At 46.1% G+C, this 24,471-nt stretch overlaps 1 protein-coding gene across 1 annotated transcript in view; it reads right to left on the bottom strand.

The window, feature by feature from the left end:
- The window catches only part of LOC117442195 (titin-like), a 193,814-nt gene extending 182,990 nt beyond the window's left edge, over window positions 1–10,824 (bottom strand). The window contains 1 exon segment of the mRNA XM_071202368.1: window positions 10,675–10,824. The gene's annotated coding sequence lies outside the window, so the exon portion shown is untranslated.
- Window positions 10,825–24,471: the final 13,647 nt, after the last annotated feature.

A 24,471-nucleotide genomic window follows, 5' to 3' on the forward strand; every position in this document is an offset into this window, starting at 1 on the left:
TATGTCTCTACTTTAAAGAGTCCTCTCCTGCTGATGTCCAGGTGTATATCAGTATGTAGTGTCTCTACTTTAAAGAGTCCTCTCCAGCTGATGTTTAGGTGTATATTAGTATGTAGTGTCTCTACTTTAAAGAGTCCTCTGATGCTGATGTTCAGGTGTATATCAGTATGTAGTGTCTCTACTTTAAAGAGTCCTCTCATGCTGATGTTCAGGTGTATATCAGTGTGTAGTGTCTCTACTTTAAAGAGTCCTCTCCTGCTGATGTTCAGGTGTATATCAGTATGTAGTGTCTCTACTTTAAAGAGTCCTCTCCTGCTGATGTCCAGGTGTATATCAGTATGTAGTGTCTCTACTTTAAAGAGTCCTCTCCTGCTGATGTTCAGGTGTATATCAGTATGTAGTGTCTCTACTTTAAAGAGTCCTCTCCTGCTGATATTCAGGTGTATATCAGTATGTAGTGTCTCTACTTTAAAGAGTCCTCTCCTGCTGATGTTCAGGTGTATATCAGTATGTAGTGTCTCTACTTTAAAGAGTCCTCTCCTGCTGATGTTCAGGTGTATATCAGTGTGTAGTGTCTCTACTTTAAAGAGTCCTCTCCTGCTGATGTTCAGGTGTATATCAGTATGTAGTGTCTCTACTTTAAAGAGTCCTGTCCTGCTGATGTTCAGGTGTATATCAGTATGTAGTGTCTCTACTTTAAAGAGTCCTCTCCTGCTGATGTTCAGGTGTATATCAGTATGTAGTGTCTCTACTTTAAAGAGTCCTCTCCTGCTGATGTTCAGGTGTATATCAGTACGTAGTGTCTCTACTTTAAAGAGTCCTCTCCTGCTGATGTTCAGGTGTATGGGGGGGGGGGTCACAGGCTTTTATGGTGCAGCTGCTCCAGGGAGTCAGGCTGCCCCCTGAGAGACTGAGCTCAGGTTTCACCTCCTTCAGAGCCTCTCCTGCGCGCTGGCTCAGAGTGCTAGCCCTCACATCACACATTCTGATACGGGGCCACTGCTCTGAACGTATTCCCTCTAGGGTTAAAACACTTCAGGATTTAAAGTCTGGTTTTGGGAAAAGTAAATCCACGAATTCATAAACTTTTATATATTTGTAGAAGGTGTGTTCACTCTGAGTTACGATGTAACTGAAGTCTGAAGTGGGGGTGGGTTCTGGCTCCGCACCCCGACCCTCTGGGAATGAAGTATTTTAAACACGATGAGTCCTACTTTTTATTTTTAGCATTTTGACGTGCCAATGACCACGCAGCTGTTAGAGCCGGCTGCCCCCTCCCCAACATGGTGCTCTGCGGGCCCCCCTGTAAGAGCCTCACGCTGACCCCCCCCACACTGTAAGATCCCCCCCCACTGTAAGAGCCCCACACTGACCCCCCCCCCACTGTAAGAGCCTCACACTGACCCCCCCTCCCACACTGTAAGATCCCCCCCCACTGTAAGAGCCCCACACTGACCCCCCCCCCACTGTAAGAGCCTCACACTGACCCCCCCTCCCACACTGTAAGATCCCCCCCCCACTGTAAGAGCCCCACACTGACCCCCCCCCCCCCCCCCACTGTAAGAGCCTCACACTGACCCCCCCCCCCCACTGTAAGAGCCTCACACTGACCCCCCCCCCCCCCACTGTAAGAGCCCCACACTGACCCCCCCCACACACTGTAAGAGCCTCACACCGACCCCCCCCCCAATGTAAGAGCCTCACACTGACCCCCCCCCCCCCCCACTGTAAGAGCCTCACACTGACCCCCCCCCACTGTAAGAGCCCCACACTGACCCCCCCCCACACACTGTAAGAGCCCCACACTGACCCCCCCCCCCCCCCACTGTAAGAGCCTCACACTGACCCCCCCCACACACTGTAAGAGCCCCACACTGACCCCCCCCCCCACACTGTAAGAGCCTCACACTGACCCCCCCGCACTGTAAGAGCCCCACACTGACCCCCCCCCACACACTGTAAGAGCCCCACACTGACCCCCCCCCCCACTGTAAGAGCCTCACACCGACCCCCCCCCCACTGTAAGAGCCTCACACTGACCCCCCCCCCCCCCACTGTAAGAGCCTCACACTGACCCCCCCCCCCCCCCACTGTAAGAGCCCCACACTGACCCCCCCCACACACTGTAAGAGCCCCACACTGACCCCCCCCCCCACTGTAAGAGCCTCACACCGACCCCCCCCCCACACTGTTAAGGCCCTGACACACCAACCCGATTTTGGGAGTCAGAGGCCGTCGGGCATTCGCGGCGCCGTAGTCAGGTTGGTGTGTCCCGCACCGTCGACCGTGACACGCCTTATTTGGACTGCCAGACCCGATGCATGGCCGATTCAACGGATCGGCCATGCATCGGGTCTGGCAGTCGGACCAAATAATCACTCTGATTGGCTGTTCAGCTAGCGAATCAGTGCATGAGAAGCGAAGCGGAAGTGAGGGACGTAAACAAACGATTTAAGAAGGCACACACAGACTGCTATTCATTTTCATCATGGCGATCTGGAATGATGCAAACGAAGACCTGCTCATCACCTTGATCCAGGAGAGGCCCGGTCTGTATGATATTACGGAGAAAAGATACTCTTCTTCTTCTCTGTCTTCCGGTTGTTGTCTCTTTTGAATGACGAATACACACTACCGCCGCCTGCTGGTAAGGAGAGTTATTGCCACTCATGCACTGAAGTCGGTGCGGTGTGTTCCCGTGCGACACATGGCCAAAACGCAGGAGAACACGGCCAGGCAACAGCCCACTTCAGCGTTGGCTAGTCCTCTGGTGACTGCTTGGTGTGTCAGGGCCTTAAGAGCCCCACACTGACCCCCCCCCATCCCACTGTAAGAGCCTCACACTGACCCCCCCCACACACTGACATGCCCCTTTCACACCAACGCGTTTTCAGCTCGGAGCTGGAGCCTGAAAAGTGCCGGTTTTTCCTGTTCACACCGCAGCGGCACCGCCTCTTAGCTGTAAGGGACTCTGATCTGTGGACAGTAAGGGACTCTGATCTGTGGACAGTAAGGGACTCTGACCTGTGGACAGTAAGGGACTCTGATCTGTGGACAGTAAGGGACTCTGATCTGTGGACAGTAAGGGACTCTGATCTGTGGACAGTAAGGGACTCTGATCTGTGGACTGTAAGGGACTCTGATCTGTGGACTGTAAGGGACTCTGATCTGTGGACAGTAAGGGACACTGATCTGTGGACAGTAAGGGACTCTGATCTGTGGACAGTAAGGGACACTGATCTGTGGACAGTAAGGGACTCTGATCTGTGGACAGTAAGGGACTCTGATCTGTGGACAGTAAGGGACTCTGATCTGTGGACAGTAAGGGACACTGATCTGTGGACAGTAAGGGACTCTGATCTGTGGACAGTAAGGGACACTGGTCTGTGGACAGTAAGGGACTCTGATCTGTGGACAGTAAGGGACACTGGTCTGTGGACAGTAAGGGACTCTGGTCTGTGGACAGTAAGGGACTCTGGTCTGTGGACAGTAAGGGACACTGGTCTGTGGACAGTAAGGGACTCTGATATGTGGACAGTAAGGGACTCTGATCTGTGGACAGTAAGGGACACTGGTCTGTGGACAGTAAGGGACTCTGATCTGTGGACAGTAAGGGACACTGGTCTGTGGACAGTAAGGGACTCTGGTCTGTGGACAGTAAGGGACTCTGGTCTGTGGACAGTAAGGGACACTGGTCTGTGGACAGTAAGGGACTCTGATCTGTGGACAGTAAGGGACTCTGATCTGTGGACAGTAAGGGACACTGGTCTGTGGACAGTAAGGGACTCTGATCTGTGGACAGTAAGGGACACTGGTCTGTGGACAGTAAGGGACTCTGGTCTGTGGACAGTAAGGGACACTGGTCTGTGGACAGTAAGGGACACTGGTCTGTGGACAGTAAGGGACTCTGGTCTGTGGACAGTAAGGGACACTGGTCTGTGGACAGTAAGGGACACTGGTCTGTGGACAGTAAGGGACATGCTGACATGGTTTGAACAGTTGGATCAAGTATTAATAGCCGCTCCGCCTCACATCTATTTATAATCTGCACTTTATGAAAGCAGGATTAAACACCGGCTACACAACAGCCCTTAAGTCTACACAACAGACCTTAAGTCTTTAACACAACAGACCTTAAGTCTACACAACAGACCTTAAGTCTTTAACACAACAGACCTTAAGTCTACACAACAGACCTTAAGTCTTTAACACAACAGACCTTAAGTCTTCAACACAACAGACCTTAAGTCTACACAACAGACCTTAAGTCTACACAACAGACCTTAAGTCTTTAACACAACAGACCTTAAGTCTTTAACACAACAGACCTTAAGTCTACACAACAGACCTTAAGTCTTTAACTCAACAGACCTTAAGTCTTTAACACAACAGACCTTAAGTCTTCAACACAACAGACCTTAAGTCTTTAACTCAACAGACCTTAAGTCTTTAACTCAACAGACCTTAAGTCTACACAACAGACCTTAAGTCTTTAACACAACAGACCTTAAGTCTACACAACAGACCTTAAGTCTTTAACACAACAGACCTTAAGTCTACACAACATACCTTAAGTCTTTAACACAACAGACCTTAAGTCTACACAACAGACCTTAAGTCTTTAACACAACAGACCTTAAGTCTACACAACAGACCTTAAGTCTACACAACAGACCTTAAGTCTTTAACTCAACAGACCTTAAGTCTTTAACACAACAGACCTTAAGTCTTCAACACAACAGACCTTAAGTCTTTAACTCAACAGACCTTAAGTCTTTAACACAACAGACCTTAAGTCTTCAACACAACAGACCTTAAGTCTTTAACACAGACCTTAAGTCTTCAACACAACAGACCTTAAGTCTTTAACACAACAGACCTTAAGTCTTTAACACAACAGACCTTAACTATTCAACACAACAGACCTTAAGTCTTTAACACAACAGACCTTAAGTCTTTAACACAACAGACCTTAAGTCGTTAACACAACAGACCTTAAGTCTGTAACACAACAGACCTTAAGTCTTTAACACAACAGACCTTAAGTCTTTAACTCAACAGACCTTAACTCTTTAACTCAACAGACCTTAAGTCTTTAACTCAACAGACCTTAAGTCTTTAACTCAACAGACCTTATGTCTTTAACTCAACAGACCTTATGTCTTTAACTCAACAGACCTTAAGTCTTTAACACAACAGACCTTAAGTCTTCAACACAACAGACCTTAAGTCTTTAACTCAACAGACCTTAAGTCTTTAACTCAACAGACCTTAAGTCTACACAACAGACCTTAAGTCTACACAACAGACCTTAAGTCTACACAACAGACCTTAAGTCTTTAACACAACAGACCTTAAGTCTACACAACAGACCTTAAGTCTACACAACAGACCTTAAGTCTTTAACTCAACAGACCTTAAGTCTTTAACACAACAGACCTTAAGTCTTCAACACAACAGACCTTAAGTCTTTAACTCAACAGACCTTAAGTCTTCAACACAACAGACCTTAAGTCTTTAACACAGACCTTAAGTCTTCAACACAACAGACCTTAAGTCTTTAACACAACAGACCTTAAGTCTTTAACACAACAGACCTTAACTATTCAACACAACAGACCTTAAGTCTTTAACACAACAGACCTTAAGTCTTTAACACAACAGACCTTAAGTCGTTAACACAACAGACCTTAAGTCTGTAACACAACAGACCTTAAGTCTTTAACACAACAGACCTTAAGTCTTTAACTCAACAGACCTTAACTCTTTAACTCAACAGACCTTAAGTCTTTAACTCAACAGACCTTAAGTCTTTAACACAGACCTTAAGTCTTTAACTCAACAGACCTTATGTCTTTAACACAACAGACCTTAAGTCTTTAACTCAACAGACCTTAAGTCTTTAACACAGACCTTAAGTCTTTAACACAACAGACCTTATGTATTTAACACAACAGACCTTAAGTCTTTAACTCAACAGACCTTAAGTCTTTAACACAACAGACCTTAAGTCTTCAACACAACAGACCTTAAGTCTTCAACACAACAGACCTTAAGTCTTTAACACAACAGACCTTAAGTCTTTAACTCAACAGACCTTAAGTCTTTAACTCAACAGACCTTATGTCTTTAACACAACAGACCTTAAGTCTTTAACACAACAGACCTTAAGTCTTTAACACAACAGACCTTAAGTCTTTAACACAACAGACCTTAAGTCTTTAACACAACAGACCTTAAGTCTTTAACACAGACCTTAAGTCTTTCACACAACAGACCTTAAGTCTTTAACACAACAGACCTTAAGTCTTTAACACAACAGACCTTAAGTCTTTAACTCAACAGACCTTAAGTCTTTAACACAGACCTTAAGTCTTTAACCGACCCACTCTCTCTCCGTTACGGCCCCTACACGTGGCGGCGTGCGTTGCCGCTTCAACGCTTCTGCCCATTCACTTTGAATGGGGTGACGTCACGATTAGCCGAACTGCATTGTGGGAGCAAAGCGTAGCTTCTCTCGAGGTGCTCCCTGCAAAAGTAGAGCAATGTTCTACTTTTCGCCTCCACGGAGGCGTCAGCCAATCAAATCCCGCGTATGCAAATCTGACAGTACAAGCGCTAGCCAATCAAACCGGGTGTATGTTGGGAGAGACTACGCAGTGATTTCCCATACGTCACAAAATGGAGGAGAACATGATCGTGGCGGTAGGGAATCACCCGGTACTCTATGACCAGTCCCTCTTCACCTACAGGGGTACACACCGGAGGAGCCAGGCATGGGGGGAGGGGGCAGAGACAGTGGGGCATGGGGGGAGGGGGGAAGGGACAGTGGGGGGAGGGGGCAGAGACAGGGGCGGGAGGGGGCAGGTCTTCGCCTGTTTGGGGAGTTTATATCCAGTGTATTTCGTTTGAATGGACAGCTAGCAAGCATAGACAGTATATTTAGCTAGCATGGATGTAGCATGAATGCTTTGCTTTGTATGTCCGGGGCGGGACATTCATGTGATTGGTTGTTGGTCGCCTACACACGGCGGCGTGTGTAGGCTCCGTAATCGTCCAGGAGCGATGTTTGGTCAGTGTCCGTGGCGTGCAGTCGCTCCTCGGCTCCTTCAGCTTCATAAAGGGACGCAAATAGCTCTCAACTGATTGCAATGTATTCCCATCGGCGGCGGGGTTTGACGCTCATGGAAGCACGGCATTCGTTTGTGTCGGCTGCCCTTAAAGGCAATGTGAGCGTCCATTCCCATTGGATAACGGAGGATTGTACACCCGGAAGTAAGTACTCCTCTTACTGTGGATTGACGTCAGTGATATCTGCACTACTCATCCACTAACACCAGAGTATCCTTGTTAACTAAACAACACTGATTGGTTTAAATTGTGTGCAATGCTTTTGTATTTTTCACTTCGATTCGGAGAAACAAATGTTTGTTCGGAGTAAAGGATGGCAGAAGACACTACACTACCCAGAATCCCCAGCTATCATTTGGACTACACCATGTGCTCTGTTTGACGTCACGTGATCTTCACTTTTCTCCCTGCAGAAAAATAAAACATGGCCGAACTTCGTTTTATTCTCGGTGTAAATGCCTATTTTAAAGTTAGTTTGGCATTAAAATGCGTTTTGATGTCATTTGATGCGAGAAATATGAGTTGTTATTTCAGATTGTGTGTGCAGTGGATGCACATGATCTTTAGTTTGCTAGTTATTACGAAGATTACTTCAGGAAATCGCGACGTTTTCATTGTTACCAAGGTGGTTGCTAGGGACGCTGCTATCGATATTATTTCTGTTATGTTGTGTAACTGTTTAATGGTGTTATCTTTATTGCTACCCCCTTCCCCGTCAACGTATAGTGTTGGTCCACAGCCTAAACATATTAGTTTAACAAAATCCACATCTAAAGATAGCCTACGTTATTTCCCCCCTGTGCAATTCCAGTCTCACATCTCAGAGCACATCTAATCTATTTATAAAAATAACCTAACCCTCCTGTTGTCCATTGATGAGCCTGAAACATGCACTTGTCAGGTTCAGCTTAAGATAAGATATACTTCATTGATCCCAAGTTGGAACATTTGCGTTACATCAGCATGTGTAACAGTTAAATATGCAGTTGTGTTTAATTGAAAATCATTTAGTATAATCACACAAATTCTGTGTTTTATATTCAACAATTCTGTGTTCTTTATTTATTGATTGTTCAATACCTGACAAGGCCGGAGATGAAATATCTGCATACATCTTATTAGAGTATAATACATTATGTATAATATCAGTTAAAATAAGTGCTTCAACATAGTTAACATTGCTGGAGGTATGCACACATATTGATAGATGTCTTGTAATGCACTGTTGAGGAACCTGCAACCCAAGTTTTTCATTCAGTGCAGAACTACACCACAGTTGTGTAGGCCTATATGATATGTCAATAAACCTTAGAACATCTTGAAATCTTGAACGGGATGTGCAAAATAGTCATTATATACAGTCTTTAATTAACTATTAGTAGAGAATAACGAGTAATGAATATACTTTATAGGGATCGTATTAATATCTAATAATAAAAATATTGAAATTCAATAACATGCTTTAACCACCAGGTGTCCCTTTCTATCAGCTGTGCACCTTTATGGTGTAAATACAGCCTATCTACCAATTGGATCAAATATAAAAGTGAGCCGAATTAGTGTTGATACTGCAAGGAGACGTATTGTGTGAAAAGAAATGTAAGATGTTGTTTAATGGCTGATATATTTATGATCCACGTCACGTTTTCAGTTCCTCATGTTTGTCTATCATCAGGGCTCTATAAATACAGAACTACGGCAGATATGTAATATGTAATGCAGCCGAACCGTGTATTACAATGCTGTTATGTGATGACTTTCAAAGAGAAAAGCAAGCACACTCGGAATAAGGTATTATTATTATTTTGGTCTGTTTCCGGTATTTGTTAATGACGATGTGCTGTGAGATGTGAGACTGGAATTGCACAGGGGGAAAATAACGTATCTTTAGATGCAGATTTTGTTAACTAATACGTTTGCGCTGTGGACCAACACTATACGTTGACGGGGAAGGGGGTAGCAATAAAGATAACACCATTAAACAGTTACACAACATAACAGAAATAATATCGATAGCAGCGTCCCTAGCAACCACCTTGGTAACAATGAAAATGTTATGGACGCAATTTCCTGAAGTAATCTTCATAATAACTAGCAAACTAAAGATCATGTACATCCACTGCACACACAATCTGAAATAACAACTCATATTTCTCGCATCAAATGACATCAAAACGCATTTTAATGCCAAACTAACTTTAAAATAGGCATTTACACCGAGAATAAAACGAAGTTCGGCCATGTTTTTTTTTTATGCAGCGGTGACATAGACGCCAGCCATTGGAATGAATGGTGGAAAAAACGGGGTTTGTCAAACAGAGCACATGGTGTAGTCCAAACGATAGCTGGGGATTCTGGGTAGTGTAGTGTCTTCTGCCATCCTTTACTCAGAAAAAACATTTGTTTCTCCGAATCGAAGGGGAAAAATACAAAAGCATTGCACACAATTTAAACCAATCAGTGTTGTGTAACTAACAAGGATACTCTGGTGTTAGTCGATGAGTAGTGCAGATATCACTGACATCAATCGACAGTAAGAGGAATACTTACTTCCGGGTGTACAATTCCCCGTTATCCAATGGGAATGGACGCTCACATTGCCTTTAAGGGCAGCCGGCACAAACGGATGCCGTGCTTCCATGAGCGTCAAATCCCGCCGCAGATGGGAATATATTGCAATCAGTTGAGAGCTATTTGCGTCCCTTTATGACGCTGAAGGAGCCTCGGAGCGACTGCACGCCACGGACCCTGACCAAGCGTCGCTCCTGGACGCTTAGGGAGTGAGAGTGTGTTGCTTTAAACACAACAGACCTTAACTCTTTAAACACATCGTGAATGAGAGAGAATACATTCTGATCAGAAACATGTGGCGGCGATCTGTCTTCTGATTGGTCCCTTTGTGTCAAGTTCAATGGAATACATGTCAGACATTCTTCAACCAGCAACTGTTTCTAGACCCCCGTTTCCCTTTAGCAGAACTTCTTTTATAAATCAGGAAACAGTTCAGTTTGCACACAGAGATGTGTATCTTTAAAGCAAAACAATAAACTAGATAAATACACAATAACAGAACAGTAAATACACACCTGTCTGTTTATACTGTAGTCATGTCATGTTCACACACGTTCCTGTATTCCTGCCCTTCTGAGCCCCTGCTCATCTCTATTTGCAGAGACCAGGCCCAGCGACACATATGGCAGTGTGTAAAAATACACCTCCCCCCGGACCCCCCCCCCTGTGATTGACAGCCACCATGTGCACATATCTGCTGAGAGCTGATATCTGCGCTCTGATTCCCTTAAAAAGACATGCCTCTCCTCCTATCAGCTGCTATTCCTGGCTGCTCTCTGCTCGGTGCACGCGGCCTTCAGGTGTCCAACTCCTCTATATTATCATTATTATCATTATTATCATTATTATTATCATCATCATCATCATCAGCAGCATCATCAGCATCATCATCAGCATCATCATCATCATCATCATCAAACAGAACTGCACAGGCAGCTGATAGGGTCCTGGACACACAGGTGCTGGGCTCACCTGTCGGGTATGCCTCGCGGTGACGGCACGAGCCCAGATGGGGTTCAGTCTCGACTCTTATTCTCAAAAGGTTTCTCCAGAACAATCCAACGGTGAAAGCGGACCCTCAGTGCAGATGCTTCCCTGACGACCTCCACCCGAGGCTGGGAAACTAACTGCTCAGGAGAGCCCTGACGGAGCCGCGGGGCTTTATAGCTGGGGGGCCGGCCCTCAGAGGGTCCTCCCATCACTCAGGGGCATCATGGGGCATCATGGGGCATCTATGCCCCGCCCTGCCTCCAGTATCTGATCCGATCCATCTGACAGAGAGGAATCAGCATCATTAAAGATCAGTTAATACAGAGATAACATGGAGGGGGCGGGACCACCAGGGCCGGGGCTGTGCCTGTCACTCAAACCCCACCCCAGCAGCCTGCTGTTATAACACAGGACCCCCCCCCCCAGTTATAACACAGGACCCCCAGTTTACATGACACTGCATCATTACCCAAGCCCTTCTGCCAGAGGGGAGACTGTGTACTAATACTACACGGTATAGTGAAGTACACGTACTAATACTACACGTTATAGTGAAGTACAAGTACTAATACTACACGTTAGTGAAGTGCAAGTACTAATACTACACGTTAGTGAAGTACAAGTACTAATCCTACACGTTAGTGAAGTACAAGTACTAATACTACACGGTATAGTGAAGTACAAGTACTAATACTACACGTTATAGTGAAGTACAAGTACTAATACTACACGTTAGTGAGGTACAAGTACTAATACTACACGTCATAGTGAAGTACAAGTACTAATACTACACGTTATAGTGAAGTACAAGTACTAATACTACACGTTAGTGAAGTGCAAGTACTAATACTACACGTTAGTGAAGTACAAGTACTAATCCTACACGTTAGTGAAGTACAAGTACTAATACTACACGGTATAGTGAAGTACAAGTACTAATACTACACGTTAGTGAGGTACAAGTACTAATACTACACGTCATAGTGAAGTACAAGTACTAATACTACACGTTATAGTGAAGTACAAGTACTAATACTACACGTTATAGTGAAGTACAAGTACTAATACTACACGTTATAGTGAAGTACAAGTACTAATACTACACGATAGTGAGGTACAAGTACTAATACTACACGTTAGTGAAGTACAAGTACTAATACTACACGTTATAGTGAAGTACACGTACTAATACTACACGTTAGTGAGGTACAAGTACTAATACTACACGTTAGTGAAGTAAAAGTACTAATACTACACGTTATAGTGAAGTACAAGTACTAATACTACACGTTAGTGAGGTACAAGTACTAATACTACACGTTAGTGAAGTACAAGTACTAATACTACACGTTAGTGAAGTACAAGTACTAATACTACACGTTATAGTGAAGTACAAGTACTAATACTACACGTTATAGTGAAGTCCAAGTACTAATACTACACGTCATAGTGAAGTACAAGTACTAATACTACACATTAGTGAAGTACAAGTACTAATACTACACGTTAGTGAGGTACAAGTACTAATACTACACGTTAGTGAAGTACAAGTACTAATACTACACGTTATAGTGAAGTACAAGTACTAATACTACACGTCATAGTGAAGTACAAGTACTAATACTACACGTTATAGTGAAGCACAAGTACTAATACTACACGTTAGTGAAGTACAAGTACTAATACTACACGTTATAGTGAAGTACAAGTACTAATACTACACGTTAGTGAAGTACAAGTACTAATACTACACGTTAGTGAGGTACAAGTACTAATACTACACGTTATAGTGAAGTACAAGTACTAATACTACACGTTAGTGAGGTACAAGTACTAATACTACACGTTATAGTGAAGTACAAGTACTAATACTACACGTTAGTGAAGTACAAGTACTAATACTACACGTTATAGTGAAGTACAAGTACTAATACTACACGTTATAGTGAAGTACAAGTACTAATACTACACGTTATAGTGAAGTACAAGTACTAATACTACACGTTAGTGAAGTACAAGTACTAATACTACACGTTAGTGAGGTACAAGTACTAATACTACACGTTATAGTGAAGTACAAGTACTAATACTACACGTTAGTGAGGTACAAGTACTAATACTACACGTTAGTGAAGTACAAGTACTAATGCTACACGTTAGCGAGGTACAAGTACTAATACTACACGTTATAGTGAAGTACAAGTACTAATACTACACATTATAGTGAAGTCCAAGTACTAATACTACACGTCATAGTGAAGTACAAGTACTAATACTACACATTAGTGAAGTACAAGTACTAATACTACACGTTAGTGAAGTACAAGTACTAATACTACACGTTAGTGAAGTACAAGTACTAATACTACACGTTAGTGAAGTACAAGTACTAATACTACACGTCATAGTGAAGTACAAGTACTAATACTACACGTTATAGTGAAGTACAAGTACTAATACTACACGTTAGTGAAGTACAAGTACTAATACTACACGTTAGTGAAGTACAAGTACTAATACTACATGTCATAGTGAAGTACAAGTACTAATACTACACGTTAGTGAAGTACAAGTACTAATAATACACGTTAGTGAAGTACAAGTACTAATACTACACATTATAGTTAAGTACTAATACTACACGTCATAGTGAAGTACAAGTACTAATACTACACATCATATTGAAGTACGTACTAATACTACACGTTAGTGAAGTACAAGTACTAATACTACATGTTATAACGTACAAGTAGTAATACTACACGTTATAGTGAAGTACAAGTACTAATACCACACGTTAGTGAAGTACAAGTACTAATACCACACGTTAGTGAAGTACAAGTACTAATACTACACGTTAGTGAGGTACAATTACTAATACTACACATCATAGTGAAGTACAAGTACTAATACTACACGTTATAGTGAAGTACAAGTACTAATACTACACGTTATATTGAAGTACAAGTACTAATACTACACATCATATTGAAGTACAAGTACTAATACTACACGATATAGTGAAGTACAAGTACTAATACTACACGATATAGTAAAGTACAAGTACTAATACCACACGTTATAGTGAAGTACAAGTAGTAATACTACAGATATCATACTGAAGTAGTATAACTACAGATATCATACTGAAGTAGTATAACTACAGATATCATACTGAAGTAGTAATACTACAGATATCATACTGAAGTAGTATAACTACAGATATCATACTGAAGTAGTAATACTACAGATATCATACTGAAGTAGTAATACTACAGATGTCATACTGAAGTAGTATAACTACAGATATCATACTGAAGTAGTATAACTACAGATATCATACTGAAGTAGTATAACTACAGATATTATACTGAAGTAGTATAACTACAGATATCATACTGAAGTAGTATAACTACAGATATCATACTGAAGTAGTATAACTACAGATATCATACTGAAGTAGTATAACTACAGATATTATACTGAAGTAGTATAACTACAGATATCATACTGAAGTAGTATAACTACAGATATCATACTGAAGTAGTATAACTACAGGTATTATACTGAAGTAGTAATACTACAGATATCATACTGAAGTAGTATAACTACAGATATCATACTGAAGTAGTATAACTACAGATATCATACTGAAGTAGTAATACTACAGATATCATACTGAAGTAGTATAACTACAGATATCATACTGAAGTAGTATAACTACAGATATCATACTGAAGTAGTAATACTACAGATATCATACTGAAGTAGTATAACTACAGATATCATACTGAAGTAGTATAACTACAGATATCATACTGAAGTAGTATAACTACAGATATCATACTGAAGTAGTATAACTACAGATATACTGAAGTAGTATAACTACAGATATTATACTGAAGTAGTATAACTACAGATATCATACTGAAGTAGTAATACTACAGATATCATACTGAAGTAGTATAACTACAGATATCATACTGAAGTAGTAATACTACAGATATCATACTGATGTAGTATAACTACAGATATCATACTGAAGTAGTATAACTACAGATATCATACTGAAGTAGTATAACTACAGATATACTGAAGTAGTATAACTACAGATATTATACTGAAGTAGTATAAAGTTCTGACTCTGGGGACAGGAAGTTGACCAGTCCCTGAAGACCTGAGAGGTCTGTCTCTGGGGACAGGAAGCTGACCAGTCCCTGAAGACCTGAGAGGTCTGTCTCTGGGGACAGGAAGCTGACCAGTCCCTGAAGACCTGAGAGATCTGTCTCTGGGGACAGAAAGCTGACCAGTCCCTGAAGACCTGAGAGATCTGTCTCTGGGGACAGGAAGCTGACCAGTCCCTGAAGACCTGAGAGGTCTGACTCTGGGGACAGGAAGCTGACCAGTCCCTGAAGACCTGAGAGATCTGACTCTGGGGACAGGAAGCTGACCAGTCCCTGAAGACCTGAGAGGTCTGACTCTGGGGACAGGAAGCTGACCAGTCCCTGAAGACCTGAGAGGTCTGACTCTGGGGACAGGAAGCTGACCAGTCCCTGAAGACCTGAGAGGTCTGACTCTGGGGACAGGAAGCTGACCAGTCCCTGAAGACCTGAGAGGTCTGTCTCTGGGGACAGAGAGCTGACCAGTCCCTGAAGACCTGAGAGATCTGTCTCTGGGGACAGGAAGCTGACCAGTCCCTGAAGACCTGAGAGATCTGTCTCTGGGGACAGGAAGCTGACCAGTCCCTGAAGACCTGAGAGATCTGTCTCTGGGGACAGGAAGCTGACCAGTCCCTGAAGACCTGAGAGATCTGTCTCTGGGGACAGGAAGCTGACCAGTCCCTGAAGACCTGAGAGATCTGTCTCTGGGGACAGGAAGCTGACCAGTCCCTGAAGACCTGAGAGATCTGGATGGTTCATCATTTAGCAGGAGGTCAGAATGTATTCTGGGCCTAAACCATTCAGTGCTTTATAAACCAGCAGCAGTATTTATAAACCTATTCTTTGACACACAGGAAGCCAGTGTGAAGACTTCAGAGCAGGAGTGATGTGATCCACTTTCTTAGTGTCAGTGAGGACTCGAGCAGCGGCGTTCTGAATCAGCTGCAGCTTCCTAATAGATGTGTTAGTGAGACCTGTGAAGACACCTTTGCAGTAGTCGAGTCTACTGAAGATAAAGCATGGACACGTGTCTCCAGATCCTGCTGTGACATCAGTCTTTAGTCCTAGATATGTTCTTTAGGTGATAGCAGGCTGATTTAGTAACTGCTTTAATGTGACTGTTGAAGCTCACTTTGAGGGGTTCTGACTCTGCAGACGGTCACATGCAGAAACACCTTCATAACAACGAGGGGACGGGTGCTAACCGGAAAGCATGACATGTCTCCTTTAGGTGGACACAGGGACACATGTGCTACTCCTGATGCAGAGGCACTGACCGCTGTCTGGTGTTCTGAGTGTTGTCAGAGAAGAAGGCAAAGTCTCTCTTTATAGATCTCAAAGTGAACCTGGAGATTTGTTTTTCGACACCTGCGTTCAGCTTTTCGACACTCTCTCTTTTCTGCTCTCACGGTCATCCCACATGGAAGCAATATATATGAACCTATATATTTTTAATATATGTCACATATATGTTTAACATATATGTGACATATATGAAATTGGACCCCTATATATATGTCTCTGAACCTATATGTGCATATATATCCATATATGCACATATATGCACACACATATATGCACATATAGGTTGCACATATATGCACATATAGGTTTAGCCTATATGTGCATATATGTTTATTTACACCTATGTTCAAGGACTATACATAGCCTACCTACATACAAAAATACAACACACAACATGTACACAGTAAGTCATTAACATACATTTATTGTCAATACATGTCAGTGATGTAGTCTGCTTGTGGCGAGCCCTGAGCTCTGCAGCTTGCTGTGTACGGCTGCACCCAGCGGGCCCTGCGTCGTGCGGCCACTTCTTCAGTGTCGCCTCTCCAGAGAAAAGACAAGGACATACTGAGATGACAGGGTAAGCATGCTCCAAGTCTTCTACAGACTCAAGCATTCCACTCCCAAGTGTTGCCAGCCACCCGGTGCAGTGTGCACGAGCTGTGAGTGGCAGATCAGCCCAACGCCTTTATTCAAACAGACGATCTGTTTCACTTGTTTCATATCTCATTCCTATTGTTTTTGAACGATCTGAAAAGGCAGTGCATTTACCAAATCTGTCTGAGAAGCTGATCAGTTTACAAGTATTAGTTAGAATCAGGTAAAGTTTGGCTTTTCAGGATACTGTTTAGACAAAGTGACATCACATGAACTTCACGTGCACACAAACAGAGATCATCACACACATACACGCGCACACACACACACACACACACACACACACACACACACACACACACACACACACACACACACACACACACACACACACACACACACACACACACACACACACACACACACACACACACACACACACACACACACACACACACACACACACACACACACACACACACACACACACACACACACACACACACACACACACACACACACACACACACACACACACACACACACAGGGCTGCTCATGGACTAAGGGTGAGGATGCTGGTTACTTAACACTGCAGAGCAGAACGATGAGTGTCATGGGGTTATTAACGAGTACACACTCTATAGCACAGAGGACGCCACTATAGCACAGAGGACGCCACTATAGCACAGAGGACGCCACTATAGCACAGAGGACGCCACTATAGCACAGAGGACACCTCTATAGCACAGATGACGCCACTATAGCACAGAGGACACCACTATAGCACAGAGGACGCCACTATAGCACAGAGGACGCCACTATAGCACAGAGGACGCCTCTATAGCACAGAGGACGCCACTATAGCACAGAGGACACCACTATAGCACAGAGGACGCCACTATGGCACAGAGGACGCCACTATAGCACAGAGCACACCACTATAGCACAGAGAGCACAGGGGACGCCACTATAGCACAGAGGACGCCACTATAGCACAGAGGACACCACTATAGCACAGAGGACGCCACTATAGCACAGAGGACACCTCTATAGCACAGAGGACGCCACTATAGCACAGAGGACACCTCTATAGCACAGAGGACGCCACTATAGCACAGAGGACACCACTATAGCACAGAGGACGCCACTATAGCACAGAGGACGCCTCTATAGCACAGAGGACGCCACTATAGCACAGAGGACGCCACTATAGCACAGAGGACGCCACTATAGCACAGAGGACGCCACTATAGCACAGAGGACACCTCTATAGCACAGATGACGCCACTATAGCACAGAGGACACCACTATAGCACAGAGGACACCACTATAGCACAGAGGACGCCACTATAGCACAGAGGACGCCTCTATAGCACAGAGGACGCCACTATAGCACAGAGGACACCACTATAGCACAGAGGACACCACTATGGCACAGAGGACGCCACTATAGCACAGAGCACACCACTATAGCACAGAGAGCACAGGGGACGCCACTATAGCACAGAGGACGCCACTATAGCACAGAGGACACCACTATAGCACAGAGGACGCCACTATAGCACAGAGGACACCTCTATAGCACAGAGGACGCCACTATAGCACAGAGGACACCTCTATAGCACAGAGGACGCCACTATAGCACAGAGGACACCACTATAGCACAGAGGACGCCACTATAGCACAGAGGACACCTCTATAGCACAGAGGACGCCACTATAGCACAGAGGACGCCACTATAGCACAGAGGACGCCACTATAGCACAGAGGACGCCTCTATAGCACAGAGGACGCCACTATAGCACAGAGGACGCCACTATGGCACAGAGGACGCCACTATAGCACAGAGGACACCACTATAGCACAGAGAGCACAGAGGACGCCACTATAGCACAGAGGACACCACTATAGCACAGAGGACGCCACTATAGCACAGAGGACACCACTATAGCACAGAGGACGCCACTATAGCACAGAGGACGCCACTATAGCACAGAGGACGCCACTATAGCACAGAGGACGCCACTATAGCACAGAGGACACCACTATAGCACAGAGGACACCACTATAGCACATAGGACGCCACTATAGCACAGAGGACACCTCTATAGCACAGAGGACGCCACTATAGCACAGAGGACACCTCTATAGCACAGAGGACGCCACTATAGCACAGAGCACACCACTATAGCACAGAGGACGCCACTATAGCACAGAGAACGCCTCTATAGCACAGAGGACGCCACTATAGCACAGAGGACACCACTATAGCACAGAGGACGCCTCTATAGCACAGAGGACACCTCTATAGCACAGAGGACGCCACTATAGCACAGAGGACACCACTATAGCACAGAGAACGCCACTATAGCACAGAGGACGCCACTATAGCACAGAGGACACCACTATAGCACAGAGGACGCCACTATAGCATAGAGGACACCTCTATAGCACATAGGACGCCACTATAGCACAGAGGACACCACTATAGCACAGAGGACGCCTCTATAGCACAGAGGACGCCACTATAGCACAGAGGACACCACTATAGCACAGAGGACGCCTCTATAGCACAGAGGACACCACTATAGCACAGAGGACGCCACTATAGTACAGAGGACGCGACTATAGCACAGAGGACGCCACTATAGCACAGAGGACGCCACTATAGCACAGAGGACGCCACTATGGCACAGAGGACGCCACTATAGCACAGAGGACACCACTATAGCACAGAGAGCACAGAGGACGCCACTATAGCACAGAGGACGCCACTATAGCACAGAGAACACCACTATAGCACAGAGGACGCCACTATAGCACAGAGGACACCACTATAGCACAGAGGACGCCACTATAGCACAGAGGACGCCACTATAGCACAGAGGACGCCACTATGGCACAGAGGACGCCACTATAGCACAGAGGACACCACTATAGCACAGAGAGCACAGAGGACGCCACTATAGCACAGAGGACACCACTATAGCACAGAGGACGCCACTATAGCACAGAGGACACCACTATAGCACAGAGGATGCCTCTATAGCACAGAGGACACCTCTATAGCACAGAGGACGCCACTATAGCACAGAGGACACCTCTATAGCACAGAGGACGCCACTATAGCACAGAGGACGCCACTATAGCACAGAGGACGCGACTATAGCACAGAGGACGCCTCTATAGCACAGAGGACGCCACTATAGCACAGAGGACGCCACTATAGCACAGAGGACGCCATTATGGCACAGAGGACACCACTATAGCACAGAGAGCACAGAGGACGCCACTATAGCACAGAGGACGCCACTATAGCACAGAGGACACCACTATAGCACAGAGGACGCCACTATAGCACAGAGGACACCTCTATAGCACAGAGGACGCCACTATAGCACAGAGGACATCTCTATAGCACAGAGGACGCCACTATAGCACAGAGGACGCCACTATAGCACAGAGGACGCCACTATGGCACAGAGGACGCCACTATAGCACAGAGGACGCCACTATAGCACAGAGGACACCTCTATAGCACAGAGGACGCCACTATAGCACAGAGGACATCTCTATAGCACAGAGGACGCCACTATAGCACAGAGGACGCCACTATGGCACAGAGGACGCCACTATAGCACAGAGGACACCACTATAGCACAGAGAGCACAGAGGACGCCACTATAGCACAGAGGACGCCACTATGGCACAGAGGACGCCACTATAGCACAGAGGACACCTCTATAGCACAGAGGACGCCACTATAGCACAGAGGACACCACTATAGCACAGAGGACGCCACTATAGCACAGAGGACACCTCTATAGCACAGAGGACGCCACTATAGCACAGAGGACGCCACTATAGCACAGAGGACGCCACTATAGCACAGAGGACGCCTCTATAGCACAGAGGACGCCACTATAGCACAGAGGACGCCACTATAGCACAGAGGACACCTCTATAGCACAGAGGACGCCACTATAGCACAGAGGACGCCACTATAGCACAGAGGACGCCACTATAGCACAGAGGACGCCACTATGGCACAGAGGACGCCACTATAGCACAGAGGACACAGAGGACGCCACTATAGCACAGAGGACGCCACTATAGCACAGAGGACGCCACTATAGCACAGAGGACGCCACTATGGCACAGAGGACGCCACTATAGCACAGAGAGCACAGAGGACGCCACTATAGCACAGAGGACGCCACTATAGCACAGAGGACACCACTATAGCACAGAGGACACCACTATAGCACAGAGGACACCACTATAGCACAGAGGACACCACTATAGCACAGAGAGCACAGAGGACGCCACTATAGCACAGAGGACGCCACTATAGCACAGAGGACACCACTATAGCACAGAGGACGCCACTATAGCACAGAGGACACCACTATAGCACAGAGGACACCACTATAGCACAGAGGACGCCACTATAGCACAGAGGACGCGACTATAGCACAGAGGACGCCTCTATAGCACAGAGGACGCCATTATGGCACAGAGGACACCACTATAGCACAGAGAGCACAGAGGACGCCACTATAGCACAGAGGATGCCACTATAGCACAGAGGACACCACTATAGCACAGAGGACACCACTATAGCACAGAGGACGCTTCTATAGCACAGAGGACACCTCTATAGCACAGAGGACGCCACTATAGCACAGAGGACATCTCTATAGCACAGAGGACGCCACTATAGCACAGAGGACGCCACTATAGCACAGAGGACGCCACTATGGCACAGAGGACGCCACTATAGCACAGAGGACACCTCTATAGCACAGAGGACGCCACTATAGCACAGAGGACGCCACTATAGCACAGAGGACACCTCTATAGCACAGAGGACGCCACTATAGCACAGAGGACATCTCTATAGCACAGAGGACGCCACTATAGCACAGAGGACGCCACTATAGCACAGAGGACGCCACTATGGCACAGAGGACGCCACTATAGCACAGAGGACACCACTATAGCACAGAGAGCACAGAGGACGCCACTATAGCACAGAGGACGCCACTATGGCACAGAGGACGCCACTATAGCACAGAGGACACCTCTATAGCACAGAGGACGCCACTATAGCACAGAGGACACCACTATAGCACAGAGGACGCCACTATAGCACAGAGGACACGTCTATAGCACAGAGGACGCCACTATAGCACAGAGGACGCCACTATAGCACAGAGGACGCCACTATAGCACAGAGGACGCCTCTATAGCACAGAGGACGCCACTATAGCACAGAGGACGCCACTATGGCACAGAGGACGCCACTATAGCACAGAGGACACCACTATAGCACAGAGAGCACAGAGGACGCCACTATAGCACAGAGGACGCCACTATAGCACAGAGGACACCACTATAGCACAGAGGACGCCACTATAGCACAGAGGACACCACTATAGCACAGAGGACACCACTATAGCACAGAGGACGCCACTATAGCACAGAGGACGCCACTATAGCACAGAGGACGCCACTATAGCACAGAGGACACCACTATAGCACAGAGGACACCACTATAGCACAGAGGACGCCACTATAGCACAGAGGACACCTCTATAGCACAGAGGACGCCACTATAGCACAGAGGACACCTCTATAGCACAGAGGACGCCACTATAGCACAGAGCACACCACTATAGCACAGAGAACGCCACTATAGCACAGAGGACGCCTCTATAGCACAGAGGACGCCACTATAGCACAGAGGACACCACTATAGCACAGAGGACGCCTCTATAGCACAGAGGAGGCCACTATAGCACAGAGGACACCACTATAGCACAGAGAACGCCACTATAGCACAGAGGACGCCACTACAGCACAGAGGACACCACTACAGCACAGAGGACGCCACTATAGCATAGAGGACACCTCTATAGCACAGAGGACACCACTATAGCACAGAGGACGCCTCTATAGCACAGAGGACACCTCTATAGCACAGAGGACGCCACTATAGCACAGAGGACACCTCTATAGCACAGAGGATGCCACTATAGCACAGAGGACGCCACTATAGCACAGAGGACGCCACTATAGCACAGAGGACGCCACTATAGCACAGAGGACGCCACTATAGCACAGAGGACGCCACTATAGCACAGAGGACGCCTCTATAGCACAGAGGACGCCACTATAGCACAGAGGACGCCACTATAGCACAGAGGACACCTCTATAGCACAGAGGACGCCACTATAGCACAGAGGACGCCACTATAGCACAGAGGACGCCACTATAGCACAGAGGACGCCACTATGGCACAGAGGACGCCACTATAGCACAGAGGACACAGAGGACGCCACTATAGCACAGAGGACGCCACTATAGCACAGAGGACGCCACTATAGCACAGAGGACGCCACTATGGCACAGAGGACGCCACTATAGCACAGAGAGCACAGAGGACGCCACTATAGCACAGAGGACGCCACTATAGCACAGAGGACACCACTATAGCACAGAGGACACCACTATAGCACAGAGGACACCACTATAGCACAGAGGACACCACTATAGCACAGAGAGCACAGAGGACGCCACTATAGCACAGAGGACGCCACTATAGCACAGAGGACACCACTATAGCACAGAGGACGCCACTATAGCACAGAGGACACCACTATAGCACAGAGGACACCACTATAGCACAGAGGACGCCACTATAGCACAGAGGACGCGACTATAGCACAGAGGACGCCTCTATAGCACAGAGGACGCCATTATGGCACAGAGGACACCACTATAGCACAGAGAGCACAGAGGACGCCACTATAGCACAGAGGATGCCACTATAGCACAGAGGACACCACTATAGCACAGAGGACACCACTATAGCACAGAGGACGCTTCTATAGCACAGAGGACACCTCTATAGCACAGAGGACGCCACTATAGCACAGAGGACATCTCTATAGCACAGAGGACGCCACTATAGCACAGAGGACGCCACTATAGCACAGAGGACGCCACTATGGCACAGAGGACGCCACTATAGCACAGAGGACACCTCTATAGCACAGAGGACGCCACTATAGCACAGAGGACGCCACTATAGCACAGAGGACACCTCTATAGCACAGAGGACGCCACTATAGCACAGAGGACATCTCTATAGCACAGAGGACGCCACTATAGCACAGAGGACGCCACTATAGCACAGAGGACGCCACTATGGCACAGAGGACGCCACTATAGCACAGAGGACACCACTATAGCACAGAGAGCACAGAGGACGCCACTATAGCACAGAGGACGCCACTATGGCACAGAGGACGCCACTATAGCACAGAGGACACCTCTATAGCACAGAGGACGCCACTATAGCACAGAGGACACCACTATAGCACAGAGGACGCCACTATAGCACAGAGGACACGTCTATAGCACAGAGGACGCCACTATAGCACAGAGGACGCCACTATAGCACAGAGGACGCCACTATAGCACAGAGGACGCCTCTATAGCACAGAGGACGCCACTATAGCACAGAGGACGCCACTATGGCACAGAGGACGCCACTATAGCACAGAGGACACCACTATAGCACAGAGAGCACAGAGGACGCCACTATAGCACAGAGGACGCCACTATAGCACAGAGGACACCACTATAGCACAGAGGACGCCACTATAGCACAGAGGACACCACTATAGCACAGAGGACACCACTATAGC

This window comes from Pseudochaenichthys georgianus, unplaced genomic scaffold, assembly GCF_902827115.2.
Source record: "Pseudochaenichthys georgianus unplaced genomic scaffold, fPseGeo1.2 scaffold_335_arrow_ctg1, whole genome shotgun sequence".
Taxonomy (NCBI): Eukaryota; Metazoa; Chordata; class Actinopteri; order Perciformes; family Channichthyidae; genus Pseudochaenichthys; species Pseudochaenichthys georgianus.